The 15,602-nt window shown below is 46.9% G+C and overlaps 1 long non-coding RNA gene across 1 annotated transcript; it reads right to left on the bottom strand.

The window, feature by feature from the left end:
- Nucleotides 1-6,799: 6,799 nt before the first annotated feature.
- LOC114813302 lies at nucleotides 6,800-13,088 on the bottom strand. The gene is made up of 3 exons (XR_003761016.2): nucleotides 13,012-13,088; nucleotides 10,533-10,606; nucleotides 6,800-6,977 (listed from the first exon to the last, which is right to left on the bottom strand). It is a non-coding gene; the product is annotated as an uncharacterized LOC114813302 (long non-coding RNA).
- Between the last annotated feature and the right edge of the window lie 2,514 nt (nucleotides 13,089-15,602).

Here is a 15,602-nt window from a genome sequence, read left to right as displayed (position 1 = left end):
CTCAGACACACACAGACAAGCTTACCCCAAATAATACTCAGCGCCTACTCCACTGATGTCACTGAAGGGGGTGGTCCACAGTGTGAAAGGCAGTCAAAAGGTAGAGGGGGATAAGGCGGGCTTAGAGTTGGTCAGATTTGGTGAGGAGGAGGTTATTGGTGACCTTGGAGAGAACCGTTTCAGTGGAATGAAAGGGGCAAAAACCGGATCGTAGAGGGTCAAAGAGGGAGTAGAACAGGAAGTGCAAGTGGTGAATGCTCACAACCTGTTGGAGGAGTTTGGCCAGGAGTGAGAGGTGGGAGATGGTGCAGTGGGGTTAAGGGAAGGTTTTTGTGGGATAGGGGAGATGTGGGTATATTTGAAGGCTTATATGGAGAAACAGTGTGGTGTAGTGGAAAAAGTATAGGCCTGGGAGTTCGAAGACCTGAATTCTAATTCTGACTCTATGTGACCTTGAGCAAGTCACTTCACTTCTCTAGGTCTCAGTTCCCTCATCTGCAAAATGGGGATTCAATATCTGCTTTCCTTCCTACTGATACTGGGAGCCCCATCTGGGGCCTGATTATCTTGTCTCTACCCCAGTGCTTTGTATAGTGCTTGCCACATAGTAAGTGCTTAAAAATATTATCATCATCATCATCATCATTCCTTGCCCGGAAGGTCTTGGAGAGAACAGCTTGGCAGAGGATCTGTCCTGGAGTGTAAAGTCAGCTTCAGGGTGATTCTAGGGCAGATTTGAGGCTCCTAACTTGGACTGCATTGAATTCTTCAAGTCACTAGACACAGGGTCTGAACTCAGTATAGTGTTCAAGTGCTTAGTACAACACCCTGCACATGGCAAGTGCTCAATAAATACCACTGATTGATTGTTTGCTCAGTTTGTAGACAGGTTCATTTCTTCCTTAGCAGGACGACCAGAGCAATGAAGAGTGAGGAAGGAAAAATCCAGCTGGAGAAATGAATAAGGGCCCGAGTCCTGAGGGATTGCTCTTGTCTGGTCAGTTCAGAGAGACATTTATTAGGGTTCAGGGAAAATGTCATTCTGAAAGTGAGCGTGTTGATTTCTGGCAGCTACCCATTCATCACTGGGACAGTGACAAACGCCTGGAATTCTTCCTGCATGAACTCCTCCTTAACCAGGGGAGGAGGTTGTTGTGCCATGGAGAGAGGAGGATAATACCAGGTGGAAGGGGCCAAGCCAGCCACTGACCTTAGGCTCTACAGTGGCTCAGGTCCTAGGTGGGCATCTCCCAGAATCACTCTGGAGGTATTTGTGGGGAGGTAAAGATATCAGTACTATGCGATTTTGTGCTAAACCTCTTCAGGCCTCCGTTTCCCCTTTGACAAAATGGAAAGCATCATCTTGTTCCTCTCTGCCTCCTTGGGAAAAGTGAGATCATCAAGTGGGAGAAGCAGTGTAACTTAGTGGATAGAGCACAGCCTTGGAGTCAGAAGGATCTGGGTTCTAATCCCAGCTCCACCACTTGTTTGCTGTGTGACCTTGGACAAGTCACTTCAATTCTCTATGCTTCAGTTATCTCATCTATTAAATGGGGATTAAGGCTATGAGCCCCATGTGGGACATGGACTGTGTCCATCCTGATTATCTTGCATCTATCCCAGTGCTTAGTGAAGTGCATGGGATTTACTGAGTGTATAACAAATGCCATAAAAAAAATCAAAGAGCTCTGTGTGAGCAGAAATCCACAATATAATTAACCTCTTCAGTGGTATTTACTGAGGGTCCCTAAATGCCTCAGACATAAAAAGGCAAAACTAGCAATGCGACAACAGCACCTTGAAATATCTCATGATCTTAGCCAAGAGAGACTTAAAGAAACCTGGGTGGTGACCTGTAAATCAATTAAAGAAGTGGCATTAAAGGACAATAAGTGGGGTGCCAAAATAGGAGAGATCAAAGGCTGTACAGATCAAGCCAAAGGCTTCTATATATCACTGACAGAACTATAATGACCCTAATCACCCTAGCCAAGCACCTTTGAAGGAGGGAGATGGCTCTGGCTTGTGACAGAATTCTGTTTAATATCCCCCTGAACACATTTTCCACTCTGAAGGCTGAGTCCCTGTAAAACATAAAAAACCTGCCAATATGGGAAACTAAGATACTTGGCCCTACATTCCCTCCAGACGGTAAGCTCGTTGTGGGCTGGGAATGTGTCTGTTTATTGTTGTATTTTACTCTCCCAAGTGTTTAATATAGTGCTCCGTACAGAGTAATTGCCAATAAATATGATTGACTGAACGAACGAACGAATACATTCATGCCACTCACCTATCCCTCAACACACTTATGTCACATCCATAATTTATATTAATGTCTGTCTCTTCCTCTAGACTGTAAGCTTCTTGTGGGTAGGGAATAGGTCTACCAACTAGGTAATACTGTATTCTCCCAAGTGCTTAATACAGTGCTCTGCACAAAGTAAGAATTCAATAAATGCAATTGATTGTTTGATTGATTGGCCTAACCCCTGAAGAAATTAATTCATTCAATTGCTTAGTACAGTGCTCAAGCGCTTAGTACAGTGCTCTGCACATAGTAAGCACTCAATAAATAAATACTGTGAGCAGAGCACTGTACTAAGGGCTTGGGAGAGTACAATCCACCAATAGAGACAATCCCTGCCCACAACGGGCTTACAGTCTAGAAGCAGGGAGACAGACATCAAAACAAATAAATAGACATCAATAGCATCAATATAAATAAATAGAATTATGGATTTATACACATTAAGCCAAGTAAATGAGCAGTAGTTTAAATAAATAGGATTAAAGATATGTACATATATCCACAAGTGCTGTGGGGTGGAGGGTAGAGCAAAGGGAGAGAGTCTGGGCGATGGGAAGGGGGAGCTGAGTTTACAACCAGAGACCTGAAAAATGGCACAGCCCCTGGATCAGATGGCTGACATTTTGGGATCTTTGAGATGTCCGCCCTGTTTTAACAGTTGCCCCAAACTCCCTGTGTGGTCCTGGGAGTCAGACCTGAATTCGAATCACTGCTATGCCAATTGCTTGCTGTGTGACCTTGGGCAAATCACTTAACTGCTCTGTGCCTCAGTTTCCTCACCTGCAAAATGGGGATTCGATATCTGATCTACCCCCTTAGACTTTGAGCCTCATGTGGGACGGAAACTGTGTCCAACCTAATAAACGTGTATCTACCCCAGCACTTAGAACTGTGCATGACATATAGTAAGGGCTTAACACACACTATAAACAAGATTTCCTCGATAAATGGAACTCTGAGGAGATACCACAGGATCTCAGAGATGTTCACATCATTACCATCTTTGGTAAAAAGGGTGAAAGATCACACTGCAGCAAACATTAAAGTATCACCCTATTTTCCCACTCTGATGAGATCCTAGCCAGAGTTTTTCCAGGCAGGCTATCGAAGGATGTCGTTGATTGCACACTCTTGGAATCGTAATGTGGCTTCAACCCACAGCTTGGCACAGCCAGTGCGATCTTCACAGTTCGTCTGATACAGCAGGAAGGCAAGGAACAATCCTGAGACTTTTCCACAAATGTCTGTGGCCTTGCAAAATCATGAGACACCACCAAGAGACCCAAACTCTGAAAATGGCTTAGGAAATTTGGCTGCTCTGAGATGTTCACTAAAAATCTGAGACTGCTTCAAGACACCATGGCTGGTCATGTCAGAACTGAGGATTCCAAGCCCTATGAATAATGAAGTAAAACTGGGCTGTGTAGAAGGCTCGGTCCTGTTTGATTTATTGTAGGCAGCCAAGCTGGAAGATACAACAGGGGATCTGGATGTCAGTCTTAGAATAGCCTTCTGATCCTCCGAGATCATTCCCAAGTCCTAAAGCTATGAATGACTCCCCACAAAGAAGCACCCATCCAAGAAGACACCCATTAATTGGAATTATTAGAGGGCAGAGACCATGCATTCTATTTCTACTGTATGTTCCCAAGCACCTAGCACATATCACTATACAAAGTAGGGGCTCAATAAATATTGGCGATGATGATGATAATGATACAAATAATTGTAGACTGTTTAACAGGGTCAGAGAGGAACTATGGATTGATGATTTGCTGAAAAAAACTCTCATTGCAGGCAGGGACTGCATTACAGTGCTCTGCACAGAGTAAGTGCTCAATAAATATCATTGATTAATCAATGATTAATCTACCTGATTATCAATCTTTGATTGATCTACCTGAACCAGAGAAATAACAATAATGATAATAATACTGGTGGTATTTGTGCCAAGCATTGTTCTAAGTACCAGAATAGACACAAGGTAATCAGGTTGTCCCACATGGGGCTCATGGTCTTAATCCCCATTTTACAGATGAGGCAACTGAGGCACAGAGAAGTTAAGTAGCTTGCCCAAGGTCACAGAGTAGGCAAGTGGTGGAGCCGGGATTAGAACCCATGACCTCTGACTCCCAGACCCGTCTCTTTCCACTAAGCCACACTGCTTCTTATAAAAAGACCATCTCTATGTGTGTGTGATGTTGGAATTGAGCATTCTGCATTGGCCTTTGCAAAAACATATATACTAGTATGGTATTTTTTTATGGTATATGTTAAGCACTTGCTATGTGCCAAACACTGTACTAAGAGCTGGGGTTGATACAAGCTAATCAGGTTGGATACAGTCCCTGTCCTACATAGAGCTCACAATCTTAATCCCCAATTTACAGAAGAGGATACTAGACACAGAGAAGTTAAGTGACTTGCTCAAGGTCACCTAGCAGAGAAGTGGCAGAGCTGGGATTAGAACCCAGGTCCTCTGACTCCCAGTCCCATGCTCTTTCCATAGACCATGCTTCTTTTCACTAGGCCATGCTGCTTCTCGTGTAGCTTCTATTTCACCACCAGAACGACTTTTTTAGTGTGACTGACAGCTGGAGCTCTACAGCAAGAGACCTAACAGGATCAAGTACAATCCAGAATGCACAGAAGACCCACTTCTTTTTTTCTTGGGCTGAGATGGTAAATGACAAGATCAACAGGAATTTCCCTCTTGAGTCCTTCCTTAGAGGATGCAGTGTTAGTCACAGAGGCACTTGGAGCCTGCTGGGAAGGATGGTTGCTGAACGACTCTCTGTTTTGCTTAAGGGGAAGATCAGCTCAAGGAAAATCATCTTTCCCCTCCCAGATGTCCTTCTCTTTCCCCTTTTCCTCCTACCCCAGGCTCTCTAGAGTTTTGTCAGTGAAGCTCCCCTGGCCACTTTGGGCTCTGGGAAGAAGGGACATAAGGCAAGAGAAATCACCCCATCTAGGGTTGGGAAGCACTGTGGCCTAGTGGAACGAGCACAGGCCGAAAGTCAGAAGCAGCTGAGTTCTAATTCCCACTCCGCCACATGTCCGATGTGTGACCTGGAGCAAGTCACTTTACTTCTCCATGCCCCAGTTCCCTCATCTGAGGATAGAGGCTGTGAGCCACATGTGGGACATGGACTGTGTCCAACCTGATTAGCTTTTATGTACCCCAGCATTCAGTACAGTGCCTGACACATGATAAGCAATTAAATACCATAAAAAAGGTAAGTCAACTCAAGCCTGTCACTAAGATGTGGAAAAAATTAATGAATGAAAATGTAGATTTTTGTTCAGGTTAGTAACAGCCCACCCGGCCACCACCCAAACACCCACTACCACCCCTACCTTAATTTGGGCTAAGGATTTTTAGCAGCATAAATGAGAGAGTTTTAGGAGCCTTGGTTCAAAGCCCAGTTTTGCTCCTGATTTACTGAGTGACTTTGAGTGAGTCATTGCTTCTCCCTTGGGCTTCTGTTCCTCTATCTATAAATGGGGAAACTCCTCCTCCTCCTCCTCCCCTTTCTGGCCCTAAAGGTCACCACAAACATCTACTAAATTTCGCTGATGAAGAGAGACGCTAGGTAATGGAAAAGGGATAAAGCCGTTATTATTATTATTGTGGCATTTGTTAGGTGTTTACTATGTGCCAAGCATTGCTCTAAGCCCTGGGGTAGATGTAAGGTAATCAGGTTGTCCCATGTGGGGCTCACAGTCTAAATTCCCTAATTCCCCCAGATGAGGGAACTGAAGCACAGAGAAGTGAAGTGACTTGCCCAGGGTCACACAGCAGATAAGTGGTGGAGCCCAGATCAGGGGTATCAACTCTATTGAATCCTCCCAAGTGCTTAATACAGTTCTCTGCACAAAGTAAGTGCTCAGTAGATACCACTAATTGTTTGATTGGTATGACCATAGCAACCTTGCAATAGTCACAGACCCACTGGCTTAAGGCAAGTAGCAACTGATTCTGGGTAAATGGTAAAGAAAGCTCCTTGGAGGGAGAAGTCTTGGCAAAGACTATTGGCAGGAAGATAAGTTCTTGCTACTTAGTTGAAATCAATCAATCACATTTATTGAGTGCTTAATATGTTCAGAGCACTATACTAAACACTAGGGAGAGTACAATATAATAGAGTTGGTAGACATGTTCCCTGCCCACAACAAGCTTAGGGTCTAGAGGAGGAGACAGACATTAATAAAAATAAATAAATTGTGGATATGTGCCCAGGGCTTTGGTGCTGAGGGAGGGGTGAATATTAAGGAGCAAATCCAAGAACAAGCTTGATGCAGAAAGAGAGTGCAAGAAGAGGAAATGAGAGCTTAGTCAGGGAAAGCCTTTTGGAGATGTGCCTTCAGTAAGGTTTTGAAGTTGGGGAGAGTGATTGTCCAAAATGAAGGGAGAGGGAGGAGAAAAGCTGCAGGGAAAGAAATGGGGTTGGACCTCTGCCCTCCAGAAAGAATTGGTTTGGGGATGCATTTTTGGGGGATAGTTTTATGGAAACATTAACTGTGCTTCTGTCTTCTCTCTTTCTTGCTCTCTCCCTCCCCACAACCCCATCTTCTCTTCTTCCTACAGATCACCTGTGATAGCTCTTGAATTGCTGTAGGGCATGCCCCAGTTCACCTTTGCCTGCTTCTGTGGACTTCATGGCTTCTGCAACATGAAGAAGAAGAAAGAGGAGGAACGTAGAGAAGAACAGGAGACGGCAGTGTGAGCGGAAGCAGAGTCTGCGCTCTCGGCAAGCCCGGGGCACCTTCCTGGGTCAGCCCAGAGGTGGCTGCCCTTCTTCACTCACCAACTCCCCTTTGGTTCAAGGCATGAAGAGCCTCGGACCCATGAACTAGGAGATTTGGCCTGTGGCCCACGCGGTTCCTCGGCTCACTGGGCTCTGGGGAATCTCCAAAAGGAGGGACTGGAGGTCCTAGAGATGATATATCCTGAAAGGAGGCTGACTCCTCTTTACCCTCTCTGCCTCAGGGATTCTTTAGGCACGACTCTTGGGTGGATCCACTTGAGCAAAGAGGTCCTGTGCGAGTCCCTGGGTGGGAAGTCCTCATTCTGCCCAAAGCCATGACCTGTTCTTGAGGGGAAACTAGACTTGAACAAATGGCAAAGGAAGGGCACTTGTGCTAGGGATGAACTGGTCCCCAGACTGAGTCTGTCCTCAGGGTAGCTTAATGAAGTTGGGTATTTAAGAGGGAATTTCTTAATTGCATAAAATAGAGGCACTCAGATTTGGGGCCTGGGTAAGGGTCTCCTAAGTGAGAAGGGTACCAAAGGTGCCTAATCTTTACCCTCTTCCTTATCCCTAACCCTCATGCCAGGGTTCTTGTAGAAGACCAAAGCCGGGCCAGTGATGGAAAGTAGGATGAAGGAGGAAGGTAGATCACGTAGAGACCTTTCTGTGGAGGTCTGCACATGATCACCCATCCCAGGAACACCATTTCTTCCCCCTAGGAGACATCCTTGATTATTCTTCCTCAATCTTTGGTCTCCTGTGGAATTCTTGGCTTTTTTTTGCAGACAGCGAAAGGAGGTATTGTCTTTCCAGCCTATGTCAGCCTTAGATGGAGTCAGACAACCTAGACTTCCATATTTCTATGCCTCCTCGGAACAGGGTGGGGTCTGGAGTCCCAGCCTGGTAATGACTCATGCCCCTGAACTCCTTTCCCCCTTGAACTCCTTCCCTTCCTAAGCCAAGGGGAAGCACCCTGAGTGTTGTGCCTTTGGAGGAAACAACAGCAGCAGAAGCCTCTGAGAACTAAGTCACTCCCAACTCTGAGGCTCAACACCCCAGAATGCAAAGGAATATGAAGTTCCTCCCTTCTTTGTACTGTTTCATTGTGAAAAATATCCTCTGTCTGTCCTTGGTCCTCAGATCCCCTTAGACAGGTGTTAGAGAGAGGGCTTGATTGACCAGTAGGCAGGGCTTTTCTGTTTTACAGAGGGTGTTAGAGTGCATGCCAGAGAAACAGGCCTTTGGAACAAGTCAGTCAATCAATCAGTGGCATTTAATGAACCCTTGCTACGTGCAGAGCACTTTATTAAATGCTTGGGAGAGTACAGTTCGATAGAATTGGTAGACATGATTCCTGTCCTCAAGGAACTTACAGTCTAGGGGACTACTCCAGGGATGATCCTGAGGAAAGAGCTATCCACCTAGGTCCTGAGCCAATCTTAGAGTCTTAGGGAAGAGGCCAGTCTGATATCCAGGTATCAGGAAAAGAAATCGACACCTATCCTTTGGCCTGAGGAGAGCCCATCACCCCCAATAAGGGGACCCAGCCTTAAACGAGAAGAGTGGCTAGTTCACAGGACATGGTTTCCTGTCCTTTGGATGTGGAATGCCAGTTGGCCAACTGCAAGGCCAAAGAGGTCTTTGTAGCCTGGGTGAAAGTTGGGGAGAGGAACAGAAATTCAGAGAAACCCCTCCCAGTCAAACTGTTAGCCTACTGCAGCTCCCAGTTCCCTCCCCCTGGGCCTCCAGCATTGCATTTTGGCTCTCTGCCTGTTTGCAGGAGGCACAGGTTCCCTTGGTGAGGTTGGATGACTACCAGCACAGCTTTGACCTCCTTCCCTTCCCCCCAGCCCACATCCACCAATTCTTTTCCCTCAGAGCCAAAGAGTTAAGAAGGAGCTGATCCCCAAGGAAACGGCAAGGATAAGCAATAAAAACAGACCTCTGAGGTCATCTGGGGAGGGGATAGGAGTGGGAGAGAAACTTTATTACTTCGGCTTGCAACGGGGAAAGGCTAAAGTCACTAGAGCAGATCTGCCTATCTGGGGGCTTGGATACGTGTGTTGGGTTCTGTTGCAGGAAGGCATGTCTGTTTGCATTATGTGAGTGGGATGAGTTTTGTGTGTATGGGTATGCGTACCCCTGTGTGTGTCTAGGTAAAGGGCAGCCCTGTCAAGTTGCTTACTGCAGCAATCTGAAAGGCTCCTACTCGAGAAATCCCTGCTGTGAACACAGCTTGAAATTGGATCCCTGGAGCCACAGAAGTGTTGGGTGTCAGTCATTGTCCTGCCAGGAATCAGCTAGGGGGAAAGGTCAAAGATTGGAGAGTGAAAAGCAGCCAGAGGGTAGACTGGGGAGCATGAAAGGGCAAGAATCTTGATCCTACTTATTAGTTAAGGTGCAGCTAGGTCAAAGGGGAGCAGGGTTACCATTTCCGGCTACAGGAGACCCCGTGTAATTCTGGAAAGATATGCAAAGTTTCTCAAATGATACAGGAAGAGGGGTTGAAGGGTTGGAGGGATTGTACCCAAAAGACCTTTTGAGGGGAACCTCAGCCATGGAGGGACAGATTAATCTGCCTCTTTTCCAGCAGGCCCTCAACTCTCTGACTCACTGCTGGGCAGCCTTTGTTATCCCACCATATTGCCACTGGACCTTGGCCTCTTTCTCTCTCTGCACCTCTCTTGGACCCTCTGGAAAGTGGGGAGAGTTCAGCTTTGACCCTCCTCACAGTGGAAGAAGGAGTTCAAAACTGCAGCCAAGTGACCACCCCCAGAATCTCTGGAGAGCCCAAGTTGAGCAAGGAGTAAGGACCAAGGATCCCACTGGCAGAAGTAGTTCAGGAGGGCTAACGGTCCCTGAGGATGGAAGAGAGGGCCATAACTTCCTTAATCCAGTCCTAAGTGGGGTCCCATCCCAAGATGGATTCCTTCCTATTTGTCCTTTTTCTGGTCAGGATTTTTGACCTTCTCACTACTTGGGGAGAGGGAAGTCAGAAATGGGATGGGGTCAGATTTTTTCCTTTACTAATCTTTTGTCCTGAATTGTCAACCCTTGGGTTGTAAGTGGTCCAGGGAAGCTGCTGAAGCTGCCTCCTGCATGCCTCCATCCTGAGGTCCATGACTAGCTGCATCAGATTCAGATCCCCCCAGTCTGAATGCTCCCCTGTCTCTGGCTATGTGTCTCAGATCCTGGATTCCTTCCCCTGTGACCATGAACAAAGGTTGAAGTGGGTAGGACCATGGGTGGACAGTGAGGCCTCCAGGATTCATGTCTTTTCCTTCGGCTGTCAACTGGGGCCAGCCCCTTCAACCCTCCTTGCCTCAGTTTCTGCATCAGTAAAATGGGAGGACTCATCCCTGTCCCCAGGGACTGTTATCAGGAGCTTTGAGCTCCTTCTGTGTAAATGTTGTCCCCGTGTCCTGACCTGAGGTACTGAGAGAAACCCAGGTGGCCCCAGACTCATTTACCTCTCAGATTATGATTGTTGTCTCGCGTTTAGAATGTAACTTCCTCTTTCCTTGAGCTTCCAGGATAGGAATTTCTGAATGTAGACAAGGAAAGCAGAAGAAATGTATGTTTTATTTTCAGAATCTAATGCAATAATATGACCAAGCGCAAGCAAGATATAAATGGGGAGGAGTCTAAGTGGCAGCTGAATTCAGGGTAGCCAGTTGAAGGGTTCCGGGGTCCCAGCCCCTGAAAAGGAGATTGAGGGTAGTCCTGGCAGCTTTAAGGATTCAACCCCATGAATCCTTTCCACTAGGATGACCCACTGCTCCCTATCACCAAGTCCCAGGCCAGAGTGGGAAAGGTGGGAGCCCAGGAATGGAATTTCCTAGTCACAAATGTCTATCTCCCTGGCCTTGCATAAGGCACCACAAAAGTGCGCCCACATTTATAATGCTTAGACGCTTACACTGTCATTTACCCACAACCTCATTCATATGCACTTTCACTTTAAGACACACATGCTCTCCCGTACATAAACCCAGTCACATCTATCCACAGAAATACACTCACATGTCACTGAACTTTCCAGATTTTTCTCTCAGAGACTGAATTTCTTAAGAAACAGGACCTGCAGTTCCAAATTGGCCGATTGGCATGTCCACGAAAACGGAGCTGCCTACTGGATCTGGGCAATGAGTCAAGGGGGAAGCAGCCAAAGTTTGAGCTCCCAGCATGGAAACCCTTAATCCTCAAAGCGTCTCCCGGGGCCCAAAACCTGAGTTAAAATGGACTTCCATTAGGGTCTTTGTGAGAGTTAAAGCATCTTAGATCTGTCCCTAGAACTGAGCGAGGGACTCCAGGTCCAGGACTCCTTATTTTTGAGGTCAAACCGTTTCTACTGTTTGATGTGCCTCAGAGAAAATCTTGCCCCTTCTTCCAGGCACTCTCCTCCAAGTCCCTAAGTCACCAAGGCCAAAAAGCAGTGCCATTATTGGTTTGGGTTAGATAAATGGCCCAGCCAGTTAGGATTCTCTATCTAAGGTGGCAACTGGATACCTAGAGGAAGCCTAAGATGGAAAGACGGGGAGATAACCAGGAGACCAAATCCTAGACTTCGTGTCTGGGATACTGTCCTACTCCCCATCCAGCTCATGTCCATCCTTTTGTGATTAAATGCCCTCTGAATTCAGCCCCAGAAAAGAAACTCTTGGCTCTATTCTGAAGATGCTAATGAAAATCAGGAAAAAGTTGTCCTCCTCTTTCCCACAGCTGTGAGAGCAGCTGGGAAATCTCTGGAATCCCTGAGCATATCTGCCAGGGAGTCCCTCTCCTAAAATGCCTGCATAAACCACATTCCCTTCTCCTTGTCTTCCATAAGAGGGGCCAGCAGGCTGGAGACCTGTCCTGTTTACTAACTATAAAATATGCATTTTGCACAATGAATCAGGACTATGCATGAAATTGCCCACAATATATCCTTGCTCAACTGTGTGGCTGGGCTCTTGGGTTTCAGGGCCAGCACTGTTACTGGAGACTGAGGGGCCTTGGGCAAATCTGGACCTCAGTTTTCCTATCTGTAAAATGAGGAGAATCATCCCCGCTCCCCACAAGAAGTTTGCATTGGTGAGATCGGGTCTGAGAAGCTCTTTGAATCATAGAAGAAGGATGCCCTAATTATAACCCCTGCTAATGATCCCCTCACATATCTATCTGCCTTGAGCGGCAGTGACGAAACCCAGACTAAAAGAATACGGGTTCCGCTGACATTATTCCTTGTGTTTTTCCTGGAGAGAGGTTGGCTGGTAAGAAAACATGGGCAGACAAGTTCCCTTTTGAGCTTATTTGCAAGAGTGCAATGAGAAGTGTTGCTTCATGTTTTCAGATTTGTTATTTCTGTAGCAGGGTCCACACGCCTGCCCACGGGTGTGTGGTGACTGAGGGAATCTAGCCAAGCGGGGGAGTGTCCAGAGGCTCAGAGTTCCGGTGAGTCACCCAAGAGGAGGGCCCTCCCCTACCCCAAGCTCTCCACGTTGGGTAATTGGGTCTGGGTGGCTCCCATCCTTACTTGGAGAAACCAGCTTACTGTTTAGGTCTACCCAGCACAAATCACAAAGGAGGGTCTCGGGTCTGCCCCAACCGCGGTTTCCTCCCATTCTGAGGCTGGTTCCGATGCCTGAGAAGGGGAAGGTGAGGGGAGGTGAACAGCAGAGTCCTAGAAGAATCCCAGGTTTGAGTTGTTGGGTGTGAGATAAACTGGAATCCAGGTTATACCGTGACCATTTCCTAAGGATTTGGTTTGGTTCCATCCAGGTAGGGATGGGCCAGTGACTGGAGTGAATACTGTTTTCCTGATAAGGAAAACCCTGAAAACCCTGTGATCTATGATCCCGTGGGACTCTTCTCATCCTGCAGAAATTTTTTCCTTGGTATGCAAGTTTTCCTGGCCTTCCGAGAGCCCTCCCCTTTGTGCCAGTCACAACAAGACTTCTTCCTTACCAGATGCCAACCGAGGAGAGGATGGGGCGAGGGGTGGGTGGGGGATAGCAGGACCCAGGCACGATCTCCAGGACTCGACTAGCCACGGTTGCCATGGCAACGCCGCTATTTTTAGCTCGTGGCTCACAGCGCCGGGAGGTACCGACTTTCTCCATTCTGGAGCGTTAGCGAGGCCCAGCTGGCCTCCTGCCCCCACCCACCCTTGCCACTTCCAGATGCCCCCCTCAGAAGTACTCTACCTTTTTGCCGAAGCTCTGGGGGAGAGGAGGGGAGATGAGAGCCCCCCCCCAAATATTCCCTGCTCACGATTTCCTTTTGACATTGATAGGGAATATTTCTAGGGTCTTTTAGTCTGTGTGCTTTAAAGCATTTGATTTTCTGGCTATCTTGGGACCCTAGATTGCATTTTTATCGACAATAAAAGCATCTTATTCTCTTCCCAGCTGGTTCCTCCAGATATACAGATAGAGCTGTGACCGGAGTTGTTCGCCTGCAACCCCTTCCCGCCTCAGAACACAGTTAGACCTGGCTTTCTGTGGGTCATGGTCCTCACCGGCCTCAGGCCTTTCAGGGATCAAAAAATTAACGAGGGTAATTATGTCCCAGGTGTGTTATGCTTGTAAACCCTTGTGTAAAGATCTCCACAGCCAGAGCCAGATAGACAAACCCAGCACATTACCCCCGGGTCTTGGGTTTTGTGATGGGCTTTTGCCTGCCCAAAGCTGGTACGCTAAGGGCATAGGTCCGTGAGAGTTGATGGTGAACCCCTTCAACTCCATCATGGCTCAGAAGCTGGATTCCTATCCAGGCCAAGACTAGTTGTGGCTGGCTTGTCCTAGATTTCCCCTTCCCCGCCACAGGTGAACAAAATAGGGAAGCCGCAGAATCTAGCGGAAAGAGCACGGGTTTGAGAGTCAGAGGACCTGGGATCTGATCCAGACTCCACCACTTGTCTGCTGTGTGACCTTGGGCATCACTTAACTTCTCTGGACTTCATTTACTTCATCTGCAAAATGGGGATTAAGACTGTGAGTGCAGGGACTGTTTCCAACCCAATTATCTTGTATCTACCCCAGTGCTTAGTACAGTGCCTGGCAAATAGTAAGTGCTTAAAAAATACCAACCTCTCCCAAAACCCAAAATGCAGTACTCGAGTCACTGGAGGATGGGTTTCAAGGGACTATTCATCTCCTCTCTTCTCCTTCCCAAGCTTTCTCCTGCCCCTCAGCCCCAGCTTGGGTGTTAAAGGGACCTTGGGATAACAATGGTGCTAACTGCCTTCCCCCCCCCCCCCCAACAACCTACAGAGTCAATGGAAGGATTTGAACTTGCTACTCAGGACCCGGGGGCATGGATTCCTCAAGCCTTCTGAGCGCCAGCTCCTGGGACAGGTCTGGTATTATAATGCAGCAGCCGCTCCGACTAAACTGCCTCCTCTCTTGTTCATTTTCCCCATGGCTGGGACCCATTTTCTAAGCATATAATTGGCTTCGTTTCTGCTCAAGTTGTCTGTTTCTCAAATCTATGCACCTGGAGTAAGCACTTTTCTTGTTCTTGCTGAAAAGCATGCCTGCAAAAGCCGCTCTGTTAATTGCTGTAATAAACAGACTTTATTATATCCCTTTGCAGTAAATGAATTACACTGTCAGCGCGGATGGGACCTCCGGGTTTACCGCTATTGGCGATTCACTGCAGCCAATGAAGGAAAATATTTGTTTCTGCCAACGCTGCTTCAGGGACTGAAGTCAAGGGAGGCGAAGAGGACCAGGAGAGCTGAGAGGGCAGAGCCTGAGGGAGGGAAGGAGTCAAGAGACTTAGGATCTGGTCCAACCTTGCTTCAGGGCCTGGGACTTCAAGGAGCTCTGTTAGTCCAAACCCCTGATGACCTTATCTATTGAAATCTAGGGTTGATATCGTCTAATATTTAAGATGCTATTAGCTTATCCAGAAAGGAAAATAATAATAATTGTGGTATTTGTTAATCACTTACTATGTGCCAAACACAGTCCTAAACACTAGGGTAAATACAAAAAATCAGGTTGTCCCACGTGGGGTTCACAGTCTTAAATCCCCATTTTGCAGATGAAGTAACTGAGGCACAGAGAAATTAAGTGACTTGCCCGAGGTCACACAGCAGACAAATGGCAGAGTCGGGATTAGAACCTACATCCTCTGACTCCCAAGACTGTGTTGATTCTCTACTGGTTTACTATAGTGGTTTTATTGCCAAATCAGTCTCATATTAATTAGTTCATTTCGACCCTCACAACATCCCTATTAGGTAGGGATGCAGGGCAGGTATTATTATCCCCATATTACAGATGGGGAAAATAATGGTCCTGGGTTAGGATATTTAAGGTTCTAAGGGTTATTAGAATCAATCGATGATATTTATTGAGTGCTTACTACGTGCAGAGCACTGTAATAATAATTACGATATTTGTTAACTGCTTATTACATGCTAGGCACTGTTCTAAATGTTGGGGTAGAATGGTATGGTGGACACTGGTCTGGGTATTAGGAGATCTAGCTTCCAAATCTGGCTCTGCCCCTGACCTTCCGTATGCACTCAATTTGCTCTAGGCTTCTGT

The sequence above is a fragment of the Ornithorhynchus anatinus genome, chromosome 7 (assembly GCF_004115215.2).
Source record: "Ornithorhynchus anatinus isolate Pmale09 chromosome 7, mOrnAna1.pri.v4, whole genome shotgun sequence".
Lineage (NCBI taxonomy): Eukaryota > Metazoa > Chordata > Mammalia > Monotremata > Ornithorhynchidae > Ornithorhynchus > Ornithorhynchus anatinus.
The sequence above is the reverse complement of the archived record's forward strand: the minus strand, read 5'-3'. Positions and strand labels throughout refer to the sequence as shown.